The 18,180-nt window shown below is 43.2% G+C and overlaps 1 protein-coding gene and 1 long non-coding RNA gene across 16 annotated transcripts in view; one reads left to right on the forward strand and one right to left on the reverse strand.

The window, feature by feature from the left end:
* Positions 1–18,180, forward strand: part of NAV1 (neuron navigator 1) — a 369,462-nt gene that overhangs the window by 144,984 nt on the left and 206,298 nt on the right. The window lies entirely within an intron of this gene.
* Positions 1–18,180, reverse strand: part of LOC103093828 (uncharacterized) — a 125,726-nt gene that overhangs the window by 7,052 nt on the left and 100,494 nt on the right. For 5 of the 7 annotated variants that reach the window (XR_001627818.2, XR_001627811.2, XR_001627819.2 and 2 more), the window contains 3 exons: positions 8,462–8,509; positions 5,150–5,206; positions 4,608–4,693 (listed from right to left, as the gene is read on the reverse strand). This is a non-coding gene — a long non-coding RNA (uncharacterized LOC103093828). Of the gene's footprint in view, positions 1–1,779; positions 4,694–5,149; positions 5,207–8,461; positions 8,510–18,180 lie in introns of those variants that run through there. The other 2 variants (XR_008916153.1, XR_008916152.1) reach the window with 2 other exon arrangements.

The raw sequence follows: 18,180 nt of genomic DNA on the forward strand, positions 1-18,180 counted from the left end.
CTGAGTACTGTTCTACCCTAGGTCACAGGCTCTCATCACCCCTCCTCTGGATTGCTGTAATAGCCTCCTAATTGGCCCCCCAACCTTGAGTCTCTCCTTCTTCAATCCATCTTTTCCAAAGTGATTTTCCTGAAGTCCAGGTCTGACCATATCATCTCTAACTCAGTAAACTCCTTTGGTTTCCTATTACCTCTTCACACACTCCAGGCCATCCTGGTCTTCCAGCCTCACAGTCTATCCATCCTCACAAAGGATATTCTCTCTCCTCTCTCTGTATCTTTGCCCCAAATCCCAGGAAGATACTGCTTCCTTGCCTCTACCTATTAGAGCCCCTTCATTCCTTCAAAACTTAGCTCAAAGACAACTTTCTATTTGATAACTTTCCTAATTCCCCTCCCACATCTGTTAGTGCCCTTTCTTTCTCCACTAAAATTCTTTTTGTGATTATTTTATGTACGTATGTACATATAGATGTATATACATATACCGTATATATGCACAGACATATATACATATTCTATAATCCTATATCAATGTTGTCTTAACCCCTTACAGTCTGGCTTCCAACCTTATATTCCATCAAAACTACTCACTCCAAAGTTATTGATGATCTCTTAATTGTCAAAACCAAAACCTTTTCTCTATCCTCATTCTCCTGGATCCCTCTGAAGCCCTTGACACTGTTGATCACTCTCTTCTCCTTGATGCTCTTCTCTCTAGGTATTTGGGATTGGACTCTCTCCTGGTTCTTCTTTTACCTATCTGACCACTCCTTCTCTGTCTCCTGGGTAGATCCTCCTCCAGATCATTCCTCTAAACATAGATGTTCCTCAAGGTTGCCTCTGCCCTGGACCTTCTTCTCTTCTCCCTCTGTAGTACTCTACTTGATGATCTCATCAGCTCTGGTGGATTTAATTACCATCTCCATAACAGCAATTCTCAAGTCTTCCTATCCTATTCCAAACTCATCTCCAAATTGTCTTTCAGACCTTTCAAACTGGATATTCAGTAGACATCTTAAACTCAATATGTCTGAACCCAAACTCATGATTTTCCCCCCAAACCTTCCCCACCCTCCTACCTTCCCCATAACTTTTGAGGACAACATCCCCCCAGGCTCTCAGGCATGTTGAGTGATAAACCTGGCTGTCATCTTCAACTCCTCATTATCCCTCACCCTCCATATCCAATCTGCTGCCAAGTCTTGCCAACTTCACCTTTGAAGCATCTCTCAAAAGTAGTTCCCTTCCCTTCTCTGATCCCTGCCACCCCTCTAGAGCAGGCTCTCATCACCTCACACCCAAGATGAGCCTGCTGGTGGGTGTACCCTTCTCAAGACTCTCTCTTCTCCAGGCTATCTTCCATTCATTCACCAATGTGATTTGCCTAGAACATGGGACTAATCAGATCAAAAAACTTCAATGGTTCACTGTTGCCTCCAGGATCAAATACAAAATGCCTTGTTTGGCATTCAAAGCTCTTCATAACTTAGCTCCCTCCTGCCTTTGACCTACTCTGCAACAAGTACTCTTCAATACGGTGGTACTAGGCTGCTGGCTATTCCATGAACAATATACTCCATCTCTCAATTCCAGGCATTTTCTCTGACTGTCCCCCAGGTTTAGGACACTGTCCCTCCTCCAATCTGCCTCCTGACCTCTCTGGCTTCCTATAAATCCCAACTAAATGTGCCTTCTATAATACAAAGCCTTCCCCAACCCCTCTTCATTCCAATGTTTTCCTTATGTTATTTCCTAATTATCCTGTGTGTATTATTTATATATATATATATATATATATATATATATATATTTGCTTGTTGTCTTCCCTCCTGTCATATTGTAAGTTCCTCAAGGGAAGAATTGTCTTTTGCCTCTTTTTCTATACCCAGTGCTTGGCACACAGTAGGAGCTTAATAAATGTTTTTAAATCAATGGATGGTATCCTCTAATGAAACACGAGCTGATTTGTCTTTGTACCCCCAGTGCCTACTGTAATACCTGACAATAAATGATTGTTGATTGAATCATTGAGTAACTATAATTCAGATGAACTCATTTCAGCCAGGACCACTGAAGACCAGATAGTGAAGATCCATGCCCTGCCCTTCAGTGTGCTTGGGGAGGAATGTCTCAGATATATCAGGGAACAAAACAAGAAGGGCTATAACCAAGTCCGGACATATCTGTGTAGAAAGAGGAAGATAAAACTGACTCTCCTTAGCCTTTTAAAAATTGGGTGACTTTAAGAAAATTGCTTCCCTTTACTAGACTTCAATTTACACCTCTTTTAAAAGAGGGGATTAAGGGGCAGCTATGTAGGTCAGTGGACAGAGAACCAGGCCTAGAAACCGGAGATCCTGAATTCAGATTTGACCTCAGATACTTGTATGACCCTGATCAAGTCACTTAACCCCAGTTGCCTAGCCCTTACCACTCTGCTGATGTGGAACCAATATTTAGTATTGATTCTAAGATGGACAATAAGATTTTCCCCCCCTTTTTTTTTTTTAGAAAATTTTTTCCATGATTACATGATTCATGATTTACTACCACCACCACTGAAATAAGGATTTTTTTAAATCAATAGGTTGGAATCAAATATCTCTAGGTTCTCTTCAACCATAATTTTCCATGTTTCTATACTCTTGGCCCTGAACTTCTACTATCCTTCTGCTATTTAAAAAATTATTATTTTATTCTTGAACAATTTTTTAAAGTTACCTGACCATCTCACTACCCACCCCTTCACCAGTGAGAAAAAAAATTAAAACAATCAAACTCCCCAAACCCAATCCTTTAATAGATATCTATGTGGTCAGGAGAACTGAATCCCCATTAGCCACAAGGGGCCCTGACTTTGACAAAGCTTTTCTCTGAGACCAGGGAATATGGGCCGTGTGGTTTTAGAAGGAAGATATTAAGAGTAATCCTTGCTGCAAAAGGAGATCCTGATTCTCCTTTTCCCAGACGAGAAAGGAGAGAAAAAACTCACTACTTTGCTACAGATCTCAAAGCAATTTCCCTATTAAAAGGAGGGAAGATAAGCAGCAAATTGTTCAACTGAGGAAAAAGGTCAATGAATCAATCAACTAGTAAGTGTTAGGCTAAATGATGGGGATACCAAGACCAAAATGAAAGTCCCTGCCCTGAAGGGGTCTACATTTTCTCAGGGAAAATGACAGTTACATATTTAGGGCTATACAAGATCACACACACACACACACACACACACACACACACACACACACACACACACACACACACACGGCTCAGAGTTTGATTGAGAGGATGAAAATCACTTTGGAAGCTAAGGTGGAGGATAAATTGGAGAGGGGAATGACTTTTGAGAAGGAAACCAATTAGGAGGTTATTACAATAAGTCTAAGCAAGAGTCAAAGATGGAACAATCTGCTTTGAGATAAAGTAAGGCGGGCTTCACAACAAAATCATAATAACAATATTTCACATTTACGAATCACTTTAAGTTTTGAAAAATGTTTTGCATATATTATTTCATATTTAGACAAATTTATTCAATTGGTGCCATTTTATCCCTTTTTATAGATAAAGAAACTGAGGCTGAAAGAGGTTAAGCCACTTGCCCAGGGTTAGGCACTAGTAAATGTCTGGGGCAATTAGATGATTTAATAGATAGAATTGTCTCTGAAGTCATGAAGACTTGAGTTCAGATTTAGCCTCAACTATTTATTAGCTGTGTGGCCTGGGCAAATCATTTAACAGTTTGCCTCAATTTACTCATCTGTAAAATGAGCTGGAGAAGTAAATGACAAACCACTCCTAGTATCTCTGCCAAGAAACCCCCAAATGGGGTCATGAAGTGTTGGACGATTGAAACAACTGAAGAAATAAGTGTCTGGGGCAAGATTCAAACTCAGGTTTTCCTGACCCCAAACCCAGTGTTTTATCCACTTCAGGTGCATGTCACCTCAAAAAGAAATGAAGACCTTATGGTAGAAAATGAGGGTATTCAAGACAGGGGGAGGAAGCAGGCTAGCATGGCGGAAAAAGACAGCCTGACATCACTCCTGCAGCCCTCGCCTGGACCAGACTTCTAGCTGGAATCCCTCTTCCTGACTTTCCTCCAGTCTGGGAGCCAGCTACACCCAGCTGTCTGCTGCTGCTCTGCTCCCCTCCACCCACCTCTGGGGTACGCCTCCTCTTGTAATCCCCCTACTCTGTGGGAAACAGCTCTGGAAAGGAAGCAGCCACCACCTGTTCCCCCTAAAAATTCTAAAAGCCAGAGAAAGGAAATCCCAGGAGGGAAGGACCCCTTCTTCCTTTCCCAGCCCCAGGGCTTAAGGAGGGATAACTTGTCCAGGGATGGACTTTATTCTTTTTGGGAGATGGAGGTTCTGCTCCTGGCCCCACTGTGGGCTGAGGAATGGATCATTTGCCCTCTCTGGACCTTTTAAAAAATTATGCTCTACTTTTGTCTGGGCCCTCTTGCCTGTGGAGGGAGATGAGGAAAATGCTTTTTTCTAATGGCTACCCAGTCCTAAATTACAGAGTAATACATGTTATGCTTTAATTTAAACTAGAAAATTGGGGGAATGTCATTTTAAGCAATAGAATATTTCCACCTACCTTAGAGATGGTGAAAATTAATGTGAACCAACAGCTAGAAGCTTCTGCAAAAGAAATCTCAAGGTGGGATTATGGCGGGGATCCATCTGGAATTCCAGTGTTTCCAATGAGATTCCAGCCAGAGCCCAAGCTGGAATGTCTCAATGACCCAACCCAGGCTCAGGATATAAGCAAACCACTCACCTTCCTTGGTCCCTAGTTATCCCTGATTTACAGTCAGTCAATCAATACTTCCTGTTCTGTCATGTCTGACACTGCCTCCTCTACAGCCCAGCCCCCAGAGCCATCAGTGCTTCCCCTCGACCCTCATCCAACTCTGTGATTCCATTTGGAGTTTTCTTGGCAGAGATAACTGGTTTGGTTTGCCATTTCCTTCTCGAGCTCATTTTACAGCTGAGGAAACTGAGGCAACTAGAATTAAATGACTTGTCCAGAGTCACACAGTAAGTGTCTGAAGCCAGATTTGAACCAGGCAAGAAGAGTCTTCCTGACTTCAGGCTCAGCCCTCTATACACCATGCCACCTAATGAATCAATACTTACCAAGCCTAAAGTCTTGTTAGGTATGATTATAGTTCTTGACTTCAGGGTGTTTCCAACCTAACAGACCCAAGAGGGGAGGAAGAGGGAAGTGAAAGGATTAAGCCTTTTACATAGTGCTTGCTGTGTTCCAGGCACTAAGCTAAGTGTTTTTCTTCTCCACAAATGTTATCACATTCAATCCTTAAAACCTCTTGAGGAAGGAGCTAGTATTTTTCTCATTTTATAGTTTGGGAAACTGAGGCAAACAGCAGTTAAATGACTTGCCCAGGATCTCACAGCTAATAAGCAGTTTGAAGCTGGTCTTCCAAACTCTGCTAGCTGCCTCTGGACAAGGGGAAGGCTAGAGGGAAGAGAGATTAATATACCAGCAGGTAAGTGAGGGGAATAAACAAGTAAAAGTCCATAGAAGCAGATGGGATAGTACTTTGGATTAACCCCAGAAGCATTCCCATATGACAAAGTGCTCGAGGTTTTAGAAAAGTCAGGGACACTCTATACAGTGCAGGGTAGGGAAAAGAACATTGAATTTGGAGTGAGAAAACCTGAGTTTCAACCTTGGCTCAATCACATACTTACTACCTGTGGGGACCTGGACAACTCAATCCCTTCTCTAGGACTTGGTTTCCTCTTCCGTAAAAGGAACAAATTGAGGGGCAGCCAAGTGGCTCAGTAGATAGAGAACCCAGCCTAGAGAAGGGACATCCTGAGTTAAAATCTGGCCTTAGACATTTTCTAGTTGTATGACCCTGGGCAAGTCACTTAATCCCCATTACCTAGCCTTTTACCATTCTTCTGCCTTGGAACCAATACACAGTAGTGATTCTAAGACAGCAGGTAGGAGGTTTAAAAAAGGGGAGAGGGGAAGTAGGACTAGGTGATCTCTAACCCAATATAAAAATACAAATGTAATAAATTATATGTTAATAAAATTATTTTAACAGAATTAATATTAAAATAAAAATAAATCAATGTAAAATTTCTGTGGGGCTTTTCAAGCCCTTTACAACCTGGGCACTCACGCACGTGCCATTCTCAGGACAGATGCATGGAGGAAGAGGATTTTTACTTATCCCTCCTGCGAGGTGGCTGCTATCTACCAACCCCCATCTTTACTGCTGCCAAACACCCCTTTTCCCTTGTCAGAAGAGAAATACAGTGACAGCAGAGTGCCTCATCCTCTTGACAAGATTTTGCTGGTGGCATTGCAGTCATCCCAACTGCCTGATGAATTTGTATGCTATCCCCCCCCCCCTCCACCCCAAGCAGCTCCCTTGGGAGCAGAAAAGAGCTGGAGGAAAGGCTATGTTGGGGCTGGATCCCAGGAGTCCTAAATTTGAGGGGAGGGTAGGGACCCTAATAAGATCCCAGCAGCAGGAGGTGCTTTCTTGCTCTGAATCCCATGATTTTTATTTCCCTTTCCTGTCCTGACAGGAGACAAGTGGTACAAATAAAATAGGGGCCAGATGCAAGAACCTACCCCTTTATCCATTTTTTAAGTGCCTTCTCTTCCCTGACTTCAGGAAACTCCCACCTGCTCCCTGCCCTCCCAGAGCTCCTGTTCTACTGAGGGACATGCAGTCTCAGCTTTTGGGGAGCAAGACACCCATCCATCCACCTAATGGGGGAAGATAAAATACACAAGCCCAGGCACAAATAACAGAAACCCAAAGACATGAATTGTGTCTCTAGATGCTAGAATAATTAATGCAGGATGTGACTGTAGGGAGCTAGATAGAATTAGCTTTAAAGAGGAGGTAAAAAATTTGTTAACTCTTACTTTCCATCTAGAATCAATACTAAGGATTAGTTCCAAGGCCGAAGAGCAGTAAGGGCTAGGCAGTTAGGATTAAATGTCTTGTCCAGGGTCACAGAGTTAAGTGGTATCTGAGGCCAGATTTGAACCTAGGATCTTCCACCTCTAGACCTGGCTTTCTAGCCTCTGAGCCACCCAGCTTCTCTAAGATGGTAAATTTTGAGCCTGGTTTTTAAAGCAGGAAGGGACATGATTTGACCTGGCCTTTGCTTGGGGACAGTAAAAGAAGGATAAGATGTTGGGATGTGGGATTTATCTACCTTAAGGAGAGCTGGAGCTGGGGAAGCACCAAGCATGTTCCTGGCAGGGCACTAGATGCATAATAAGTATTGGATTCAGTTAATGCCAGCTGATTGGCATGTGGCATGAAGAAAGTTAGATTGGGAGAAATCCTGGGAGAAAGCAACTACTTTCAAGAAATCAAGAAGACTTGTGTTCAGATTTGACCTCTGAATATATGACCCTAGGCAAGTCACTTCTTTTTTTGCCTCAATTTCCTCATCCACAAAAAGAGAATAATAATAGCACCTACCTCAACATTAGAATCTAAAACGAGTTAGTAATTTGTAAAACACTTCATTACAACCACTGTTATTATTAAACTTGAGGAAACAAAAAGCAGGTGTTGTTCAGTCATATCAGATTCTTTGTGACCCCATTTGGGGTTTTCTGAGCAGAGACTGGAGTGGCTTACTATTTCCTTCTCCGGTTCATTTTACAGATGAGTAAACTGAGGCAAATGGGGTTCAGTGTTGTCCCCAAGGTCATACAACTAGTATCTGTAGCCAGATTTGAACTCAGGAAGATGGATCTTTCTGACTCTAGGTCTGGCAGTCTGTCCACTGTGCCACCTAGATGCCCCATCAATTACTTTATATTTATTCTCTATAGAGAAATAGCGTAGCATAGAAGAAAGAGAGCTGACCTTGGAGCTGAGTTCAAAGTCAGCTTCTGACACTTACGGGCTGTGGGACCCCTGGGCAAGTCACATAACCAACCTCTTAGTGCTCTACCCAACTCTTTAAGACTATAAGGTGTTGGGTGTGTTTTTTTTAATGGGCACTTCCTCGCTGTGTGACCTTGGCCAAGTCATTTAACCCTGTTTGCCTCCTCATCTATAAAATGAGTTGGAGAAGGAAATGGCAAACCTCTCCAGTCTCTTTGTCAAGAAAACCCCAAATGGGGTCTTGAAGAGTTGGACATGGCTGAAAGCAACAATTGAATTGAGAATGGAGAGGAAGCACCAGAGACTAAGGGGAGAGGGGAGGTAGTGGGTAAGCTAAGCTTTGAAAGAAGGAGAGGGTAAAGGAGTACATTCCGGACAGGAAATCCACATTCTTGCACACCAGAGGGGGAAGTTCAAGGCTAGGCTCCATCATTAATAGTTATATGACCTTGCCTGTCACTTAACGTCTCCGAATCTGTTTCCTCATATGAAAAATGGGGCTGAGAATGAGTGGCTGTGAGGAAAGTGCTTCGTTAGTAGAATATTAGCTTACCTTTGCAGAGCACCATAAGGCTTTCAGAGTGCATCCTTCACCATGACCCTGTGAGGTAGGTAGCATAAATATTAAGACCTCCATTTTCCTGAGGTTTATAAATTGTACAATTTTATAGAAATGAGTTATTATCATTCTTATCTCTCAAGATCAGCAGGGATGGAAAGGTCTATCAGTTTCATGCTCTCCCTTCTAGTGCCCACTCCATTCCCAGATCCTATTGTACAATCAGAAATGTCTCAACCCCGTAGGTCACTGATACTCTGCTGCTTCCTGCCTCTGTGGCCTTGGACAAATCACTATACCTCTGTACATGAGGAAACCTCAGTTTCTTCATCTGGAAAAAGGAGGAAACTAGGTAATCTCTAAGATCCAGGGCAGCTCAAAAAATGTCGGATGCTCTGGAGCAAACATGCTTTGTAATCTTGGGCAAGTCACTGACCCCTTGGTTTCCTCATCTGGAAAAAAGAGGAAATTGACTAGGTAATCTCTAAGATCCAGGGCAGCTCAAAAAATGTCGGATGCCCTGGTCCAAACATGCCTTGTAATCTTGGGCAAGTCACTGACCCCTCAGTTTCCTAATCTATTAAATGAAGGGTTTGGATTCGATGGCCCTTAAGGTCACTTTCAGGTCACAGGCTCAGGGCTGTGAAACCACATGGCATCCCTGTTTCTTAACTGTAAGAGGAGAAGAGTGACAGGCTGGACCCCCCCCACCCCCCTCAGCCTTCTGGCCTCTAATTGCTAATTGAGTTTCCAATTTCCCCTTGGTACAAGCCCTCTCTAGAAGCTACCATTACACTGGGTGGGAGGAGAATGGGGTGACAGTGCCATTGCTTTGAGGAGGGGACTGGGGCTTCTAAATCCCCAAGGGGCCGGCCTCTTTCCCCTCCCCCCAGAAAAACTGGGCTGGGTCTGACTACCTCAGACAATGGTCACTGACATCACCACATTGTCATCCTACACCCCTCTCCCCTCCCCATTAGATGGTCTGCCCCACGGCCACAAGTCTTTCTTCAATGAACCATTCGCTCCCCTTTCTGTCCTGCTGGGTCTGCAGAGAATGAGGTGTGGGAGGGCGCAGCGATGGGAAGGATCCTGGGCTGGGTCGGGAGTCGGGTATGTGCTCTAAGGGGGCAGGTCCCTCTCTTTTTAGTACTAGCTAGAGGAGGCTTTCTGCACACAACCCCTAGCAGGTTTTATTGACTGATGCTGGGATGGCTGTTGCCACGGCAGCAAATGCTCCCACTGCAGTGGAGGATGGTGGGATACTCTGGGGATGTGAAAGGAATATAAAAAGAGCCCGAGAAGGGAGAGGTCGCTTTAGGGAGTGTCGGAAAGTTCCAAGATGCTGAGATGAATATTTAAAGGAGCAGCACTGTGAAACTGTCAAGGTCCTTCAAGAATTTCTGGCTAGTGCCAATAGAGACACAAAGAACAGACAAATGGATCAGGCTTGAACACATCAACAGAATGGCTATTCAAGGCATATCTCAGCTTCATGGGATAAGGAACAAGTCCAGGGATGAGGCAAAGGGGAAGGTGCTGACCTCTCTCATTTTAGTTCAAGAGGATTTCTTGGAGGAATCTGGATTTGAGGAGTTGTGAAGATGAAGGAAAGCAAAAGCCCTGGGTATAGTTTGGGAGGAGACTCAGAGGGATGAAGGGGAATAGGGGAAGAGTTAGAAGGAGAAGGTCAGAGAAGGGGAGGAGGAGAGAGGTGAAGAGAGAAGAGAAGCGAGGAGAGGGAAAGTGAGAAGAAGAAAAGAGAAGAGAGAAGAGGAGAAGGGAAGGGAGAAGAAAGGAAAGGAGAAAGAAGGGAAGGGAACATAGGAAAAGATCAATACCATGCAATCTGGAGCTGAAGCAACCTTAGAGCTCACCTACTCCAACTCCTTTACAGATAAAGAAACTGAGTCAGAGAGGTTAAGTGACTTTTCTAGCTTCTTCCTGATGCTGTTGAGGTCCCCTGCTTTGGAATCTCCTACTTTGGAATCACATCTTCTACAGCACATGACCTCAGGCTAGGGCACACTGCTGACCACCTTCAAGACAAAGGACCATGGGTTTTTTCCCAAGGTGTGAGAAGCCATGATAATAAAAAGGGGGACAGGCAAAGCATATTATGGGCAACACAGTAATCTACCCATTGCTTCTCCAGGAAAATACAGATCATAATTAAGAACAGAACCTGACTCTGTGGCTCCCATTACTGGATTAAAGTCCTTGACCAATCTTTTTTTTTTTTTAATCTAAAACTCCTACCTTCTGTCTTAGTATCAATTCCAAAACAGAAGAGTGGCAAGAACTAGGCAATGGGGTTAAATGACTTGTCTAGGGTCACACAGCTAGGAAGTGTCTGAAATAAAATTCGAACCCAGGACCTCCTTGACTCCAAGCCTGGAAATCTAAATATTGTGCTACCTAGCTGCCCCAAACTCTGATGAGTCTTAATCATAATAGCATGTATACAGTGTTACTGCTGTTTCTACAGTGTTTTCATGTTTTCAGAGCACTTTAAATACATTGTCTCGGGTGATCTTCAAAGCCATCTGGTGAGTGGGGCAGATATTTTTATCACCAGAGGAGAAAGAGTTCCAGGAATAATGATCAGGAAACCTGGAGACCTGGGTTCCTGGCCTATTCTACTAGCAATCACTGTGTGAGCCCAGGCAAATCATCTACTCTGGGTCTGAGTTTCCTTATCTGTAAAATAGCTCTTTGGTCTCTTCCAGTTCTAATTATAGATGAGAAAACTAAGGTGGAGAGGTCCAGTGACTTGCAGACTTTTCTCTGGCTTTGTCCCCTGTTCCCTATTCCTGTACCCCTAAATCCCATTCCAGATGCTTCCTGTCCCCATAGCCACCCTCTCTTCTAACCCCATTTTTTCACCTTCTCTTCCCTGAAGCTGAGACCTAGTTTAGGAAGGGTTTATTTACACAGGAAAAGAGTAAATTCACAAACTGTGCAGGAGGTATGGAGAGAACCTTCAGAGTGTTAACAACACTATCTGCCCAGGGCCTAACTGGAAGGTTCTGGAGCTTCAAAAATCTACCCAAGTCTGGCTAGTTTCCCCTGACCTTATTACAAAGCCTCATTGTTTCTAATTTGTTTTCATCTCTGACCCCCAGGGCCTTCCTCATGCTCCCTCCTTACATCTGGGATACCATTTCCTTCCCAATAAGGACTTAATGCCTTAGTTTCTCCCAGCATGCCCTCTTTTTAATCCATTGATCATTTTAAAAATTCCAAGCCATCTTCCCCTCACCTCCCACCAATCATGGAGACACTGTAGTATCTGACTTTCCCCTGGCTGTGCCTCCAACGTAGAACCCAAGTTATTCAACAAGCATCTATTAATCAATTACTGTTAATCAATAACAATTTAGTATAAATCATCCATTTACACCAGGCCCTCTGCTAAGTGGTGACTACACAGAGAAAGGCAAAAAACATTCCCTGCCCTTAAGTAGCTTACCTTCTGATGAAGAAGACAACATGTGAATAATTAGGTATGTACAAGATATGGGCAGCTAGTTGGTGCTAAGTCTAGAGCCAGGAAGACCTGAGTTCAAATCTAACCTAAGACACTAGTTGTGTGTCACATTCTCCTTCAGTTTCCTCATCTAAAAAATGAACTGCAGAAGGAAATGGCAAATGACTCCAGTGTCTTTGCCAAGAAAACCCCAAATGGAGTCTGGAAGAGTCAGACATGACTGAAAATGACTCAACAACCAAACAATATACACAGAAAAGATGGGGGATAATCACAGAGAGGAAGGCAACAGCCCCGAAAGGACCTGGAAAGGCTTCTTGTTGGTTATGTTTTTATTTTATTATTATCCCATCACATAACCCCTCTGCAGGTTTTGGGATTTGCCCACTTGGTTCTCTGAATCACGTTCATTGAGAGAAGCATCACGGCATGGTAGGTATTGGTTTGGCCCCTGAGTGAGGAAGTCCTGGGTTCAAGCCCCCCTTGTGACACACAATGGCTGTGCAACTCTGGATATGTCCTTTAATTTCCCAATATTCCAGGCTACTCTCCAATACAATCTATCAGAGCAGTTGCCCAACTACCTTGGTAGAAGGCATTTCCTCACTAGGAGTTCAAAGGCTTCTTGTAAAGGTGAGATATGAGCTAATGCTTGAAGAAAGAAAGTCTGGGAGAAAGTAAAGTGCAGAGGTGAGGAGAGAGCACTTTCCCATCAAGGAAGGGAGCCAGTCCTAAGGTAAGAAGGTAGGGAAGGGAGTAGGGTTTGCAAGGAACAACAAGTAATTTTATATAGGCTGGAATGTAAAGTGTATATGGGAAAGCAGATCAAAAAGATCAAAAGGGCAAAGGGAAAAAAAGAGGTCAGGTTATGAAGACTTTTAAAGACTTTATATTTGATCCTGGGGGCAAGAGGGGGCCACTACAATTGGAGTAAGGTAGATCTGTGCTTTAGGAAAATCACTTTAGCAGATGAGTGGAGTATAGATGAGAATGGATAGATACTGGAGGCAAAGAGACCAGTAAGAAGATTATTCTAAGGGGCAATTAGGTTGCACAATGAATAGAGCACCAGGCTTGGAGTCAGAAAGACCTGGGTTCAAATGTAGCCTTAAACAGTTCCTAGATGTGTGTCCCTGGGCAAGTCACTTAACCCTGATTGCCTAATTCTTGCCTCTCTTCTGTCTTAGAATCGGCACTAAGAAAGAAGGTAAGAGTTAAAGGGGAGCAGGAGAAGGAAGAGAAAGAAAGACAAGGAGGGAGGGAGGGAGAGGAGAAAGAGAGCAGGAAAGGGTGGGGTGTCTATTTCAACAGTCCAGGGAAAAGGCAATGAAGATCTGAACTAGGGAAGTGACTGAATGAGTGGGGAAAGGGGTGGTGGTGGTGGGGGGGGGGGTATACATGACCAGATTTGGTAGCTGATTTACTCTGTTGTATGAGCAAGAGCAAGAAGAGGAGGATAAGTGACACTGAGGTTCTGAGCCTGGGCAGTTAAGAATATGGGAATGTCCTTAACAGTAATAGTAAAGTTCAGAGAGGTTAAAGGTTTGATGAAAAAGATAATAAGTTCTGGACATTCATCTAGGTGGTACAATAGATAGAGTCCTCACCAGGCCTGGAGTCAGGAAGACCTGAATTCACATCTGACCTCAGATTTTTACTGACTGTGTGACTCTGGGCAAGTCACTTAATTTCTGTCTGCCTCAGTTTCCTCATCTGTAAAGTGGAGATAATCATAGCGCTTACCTCCAAGGATTGTTATAAGGCTCAAATGAGACAGTGATTGTAAAAGCACAATGCTTTTCTAAACAATACTGGAATATGGCCCAGAAGGAGAGAATTGGACTGGATATGTAGACTACCACTATCTCCATTTGATAGGTGTATTGTCCTCCCTACTGGACCACAAATTCTATGAGGGCAGGAGTCCTGTCCCCTGTGCCCACTGCTACCCCTGCAAGTCTCCCTAATATCCCAGCAATGCAGAAAACCAATAGGGAGCTGCTCATGGATGAACTGAGCTCAGACTAGGGGTGAGTCAACATTTGGGAAACTGTTTCCCTTCCCTGAGAGTGGTTGCAAAACAAAATTTGGGAACCCAGTCAAACATCCACCCTTATCCCCATTCCTGCCTTTCACAATCAAGGAAACAGTTGAGTTTATATTAAATGTTTCCATTTTGTGATCTCATAAGTATGAATGCAGAGAGGGGCAGCTAGATGGCTCAGCGGATAGAGCACCAGACCTGGAGTCAAGAAGACTTGAGTTTAAATCCAGCCTCAGATACTTCCTGGCTGTGGGAGCCTGGACAAGTCACTTCACCCTGTTTGCCTCAGTTTCCTCATTTATAAAATGAGCTAAAGAAGGAAATGGCAAACCATTCCAGTATCTTTGCCCAGAAAACCCCAAAGGGAGTCATGACTGAAATATCATCTGAGCAACAACAAAGTAGCAGTGCACCCTTTACCTTGTACACACTACAACCCCTGTAACACACTCATAAGTTCAAAAAAGAAATACTGTTCCTTCCCAAAGGAAGGAGCTAAGCATGGTGGGGAAGGAGTATAGAAGCTGTGCTGAGGGCTCATTGGTTAGTCTGAAGGCTTGGAGTAGCAGGCTTCGAGGAGGGATGATTCCTTGCCGCATCCCCGTTGACCTAGAACAAAATCAAGACTCCAAAAATGGAGTTTTGTAAAATGGGACTCTAAAGGAGAGAAAGAGTCTCAGAGAGAGGTTAAAGTTTCCTCTCCATTACCTCTATGATCTAAATGAGAATGGGACTTAAATTGCAGCTGGAGAGATTTGGACTAGACTACGAAAGGAACTTCCTTGACCCTGGTAAATTCTAGACTAGATGTCCAAGGAAAGTCTTGAGACCTCGTTGTTCAGAAAGATTTAAGAATGGTAGGCAAACCCACTTGAACTGAGCTGTGTTGGGTCTCGTTTTGTGTGGAAGCTGAGGGATATATGAAATGGCTTTTATGTGGCTCTGTGGGTATAAAGACTTTAAAAAAAATAAAAACCCTTACCTTCTATCTTAAAATCAGTACTGTGTATTGGTTCTAAAGTAGAAGAATGGCATAGGCTAGGCAATTGGCATTAAGTGACTTGCCCAGGGTCACATAGCTAGGAAGTGTCTGAAGCCAGATTTGAACCCAGGAACACCTGTCCCTAGGCCTGGTTCTCAGTCTACTGAGCCACCCACCTACCCCTGGCATAAAGACTTTTGACAGTTTGAGACTTAACTTCTAGTTGTTTATAAAGTGAAGAAATATACTGTAAAAGAAAGTAACTCTAAGACTTCAGAACTGACCTGTATAGGGTCCTGAAACACCACACTTCTAACATTTATTGGGGTCACTCTCTCCTAGGATTGTTGTTCTTATTCAGTCATGGTCTCAACTCTTCCTGACCCCACTTGGGGGTTTTCTTGGCAAAGATACTAGAATGGTTTGCCATTTCCTTCCCTAACTCATTTTCCAGATGAGAAAACTGGAGCAAACAGAATTAAGTGACTTGCCCAGGATCACACAGCCAGGAAGTGTCTGAGGCCAAATCTGAACCCAGGACCCTCTATCTCTAGGCCTGACTCTTGATCCATTGAATCAACTAAGTGCCTGTGAAATTTCCTACTTCAAAAAAACCTTTCCAGGTTCATCTCAGGACCACAGAACCTCAAATCAGCAGAAAATTCAGACATCATCTAATCCAACATCTAACTACACAAGATTCCCTTCTTCCCCTTTTGTGAGAAATGATTCTCCAGCCTCTGCTGGAAGACTTCCAGTGTGGGGTGCAGGAGTGATGCATTACCTCTGGAGGCAGGCCATTCCACTTTTTAGCAGCTTCTCTTATCACATTAAACTGAAATTTGCTACTTCATAGCTTCTACCCCTTGCTCCCAAGCAGAACCAGTCCAACCCCACTTCTGTGTGCTTTCTATAAATACTTGGAGATAGCCATCATGAGCCCTTGAAGTCTTTTCTCCAAACCAAACAGCCCTAATCCCTTCAATCAGCCCTTGGCATGATCTCAGGACTGGTCACCATCCTAGTAATCATCTCCTAGAATGGATGCTCCCTAGTTCATCACTGCCCTCCATAAGCAGGCTGCCCAGAATTGAACAGAAGGCTTCAGCTGTGGTCTGACCATTGTCATTCTGTCTTTTCAGTCACGTCAGACTTTCTGTGACCCTATTTAGGGTTTTCTTGGTAAGGATCCTGTAGTAGTTTGCTATTTCCTTCTCCAGCTTATTTTACAGATGAGAAAAGTGAGGCAAACAGGGTTAAGAGATTAACCCAGGGTCACCCAGCTAATAAGTGTTTGAGGCCAGATCTGAATTCACAGAGACGAATTTTCCTGACTCAGGACCCAGCTATGGCACCTAGCTGTCCTATGGTCTGATCATAAAGTAAAAAAAAAAAACCTGGAAGAAAAGGGGGTCTGAATCTTCTTCCTTCCTTCCTTCCTTCTTTCCTTCCTTCCTTCCTTCCTTCCTTCCTTCCTTCCTTCCTTCCTTCCTTCCTTCCTTCCTTCCTTCTTTCCTTCCTTCCTTCCTTCTTTTCTGTCTTAGAATCAATACTAAATATGGGTTCCAAAGGCAGAAGAATGATAAGAGTTAGACAACTGGGGTTAAGTGATTTGCCCTGGTTCACAAAACTAGGAAGTGTCTGAACTCAAATTTGAATCCTAGACCTCCCAGCCCCAGGACTGGCTCTTAATCCATTGAGTCACCTAGCTGCCTCAAAGACTTGAGGTTTTTTTTTTAGAGACTCTGCCATTGCCAATCATGGGATCTTATCCAGGTACTCCATTCAGTCATTCTCTCTGGGCTTTGATTTCCTCATCTGTAAAATAAGATGGTTAGATTACATTTCTTAGGTCCCTAACCTGATTCAAACACTCAGATGCTGTAATTCTATAATGCCCTTTACTAATGCTATGCTGGTAAATCTTTTTAACAATCAACTCTCCAAAAACAAAAAATAGGCAGGATACAATTTTAAGTTTGATCTACATTTTAAACAATTTCTCAATCACTTTAAGTCTAGAAATCAACAAAAAAATAAAGCAGGCCCCAATTTGTAGTATTTGACAATTTCTGAGGTGTCAATGCTCATGCTGAAAATTAAAAACTGGATAGGAACTGACCCCTAACACCTCTGAGTCTTCCGATTATCCTCCTTATTTCCACCTACTGACTTTCCTGACTTCCTTTATGTCCCAACTAAAACCTCACCTTCTACAGGAAGCCTTTTCCAGCTCCTCTTAATTCCAGTGCCTTCCCTCCTACTTTTTTCCTCTTTATCTTGTTTATCATATATGTTTTTTCACTTGATGTCTCCTCTATTTGACTGGGAGCTCTTTGAGGGCAAGGACTGTCTTTTGTCTCTTTCTATATCCTCAGTGCTCAATAAATGTTAACTGGGCAACAAACTGTTGCTTATAGGCTTTGGTCAAGTGACTGTCCCTAAGCTTCCTCATCTGTAAAATGAAGTTGAACTTGATGATCTCTAAGGTCCCTTCCTGCTCTTTGTGCCTATGTGCCATGAGCGACCTTAACACATGACAAAAACAGAACTAAATTGTGTCCTCCCTCCTTGAGCTCATCTCTTGCCAAACCCTAGGCCACTCCTTTTCTGTTCCACTCCCTCACTTAAGGCCACATAGCCTGCTTACAATTTCTTTAGTCTGGTCTACCCTCTCTAGTTCCTGAGCCATTATCTATGATGTTTTTCCATAGATGGTAGAACAAACTGCCTCTGTCTGCCTGCCATGCCCTATACATCTCTGCTATATTGCATCTAAAAGCTTCTTCCTCCAAGAAGTCTTCTCAATGTATTACTTGCTTGTTCTCCAGCCTATCAGCAACCTCTGATTTACCTTTGCTCTTCTCCTCTATGCTTCCCACTTAAATTAATTCTTACAAAATAATCTTCTAACTGAATGTTTAAGTTTCTGATAAAACCATTAGATTTGTTCTACTTGGCCCCAGAAGGTACAATAGGTAAGAATTATAGAGTTCAGTTATACATAATTAAAAATTTCCTAACCCTTGTACAAAAGGGCAATCGGTTTCCTTGACTGGTAGTGAGCTCCCCATCACTAGTGATGTTCAAGTAGAGCTTGGAATGCTAGGGACTTGAAGGGTCTCCTTTTCAGGTGCATATTGGACCAGATAACAACAGAGGTCTCTTTTAACTCTGGGATTCTGTGATATTAAATA

Source organism: Monodelphis domestica, chromosome 2, assembly GCF_027887165.1.
Source record: "Monodelphis domestica isolate mMonDom1 chromosome 2, mMonDom1.pri, whole genome shotgun sequence".
Classification (NCBI taxonomy): Eukaryota; Metazoa; Chordata; class Mammalia; order Didelphimorphia; family Didelphidae; genus Monodelphis; species Monodelphis domestica.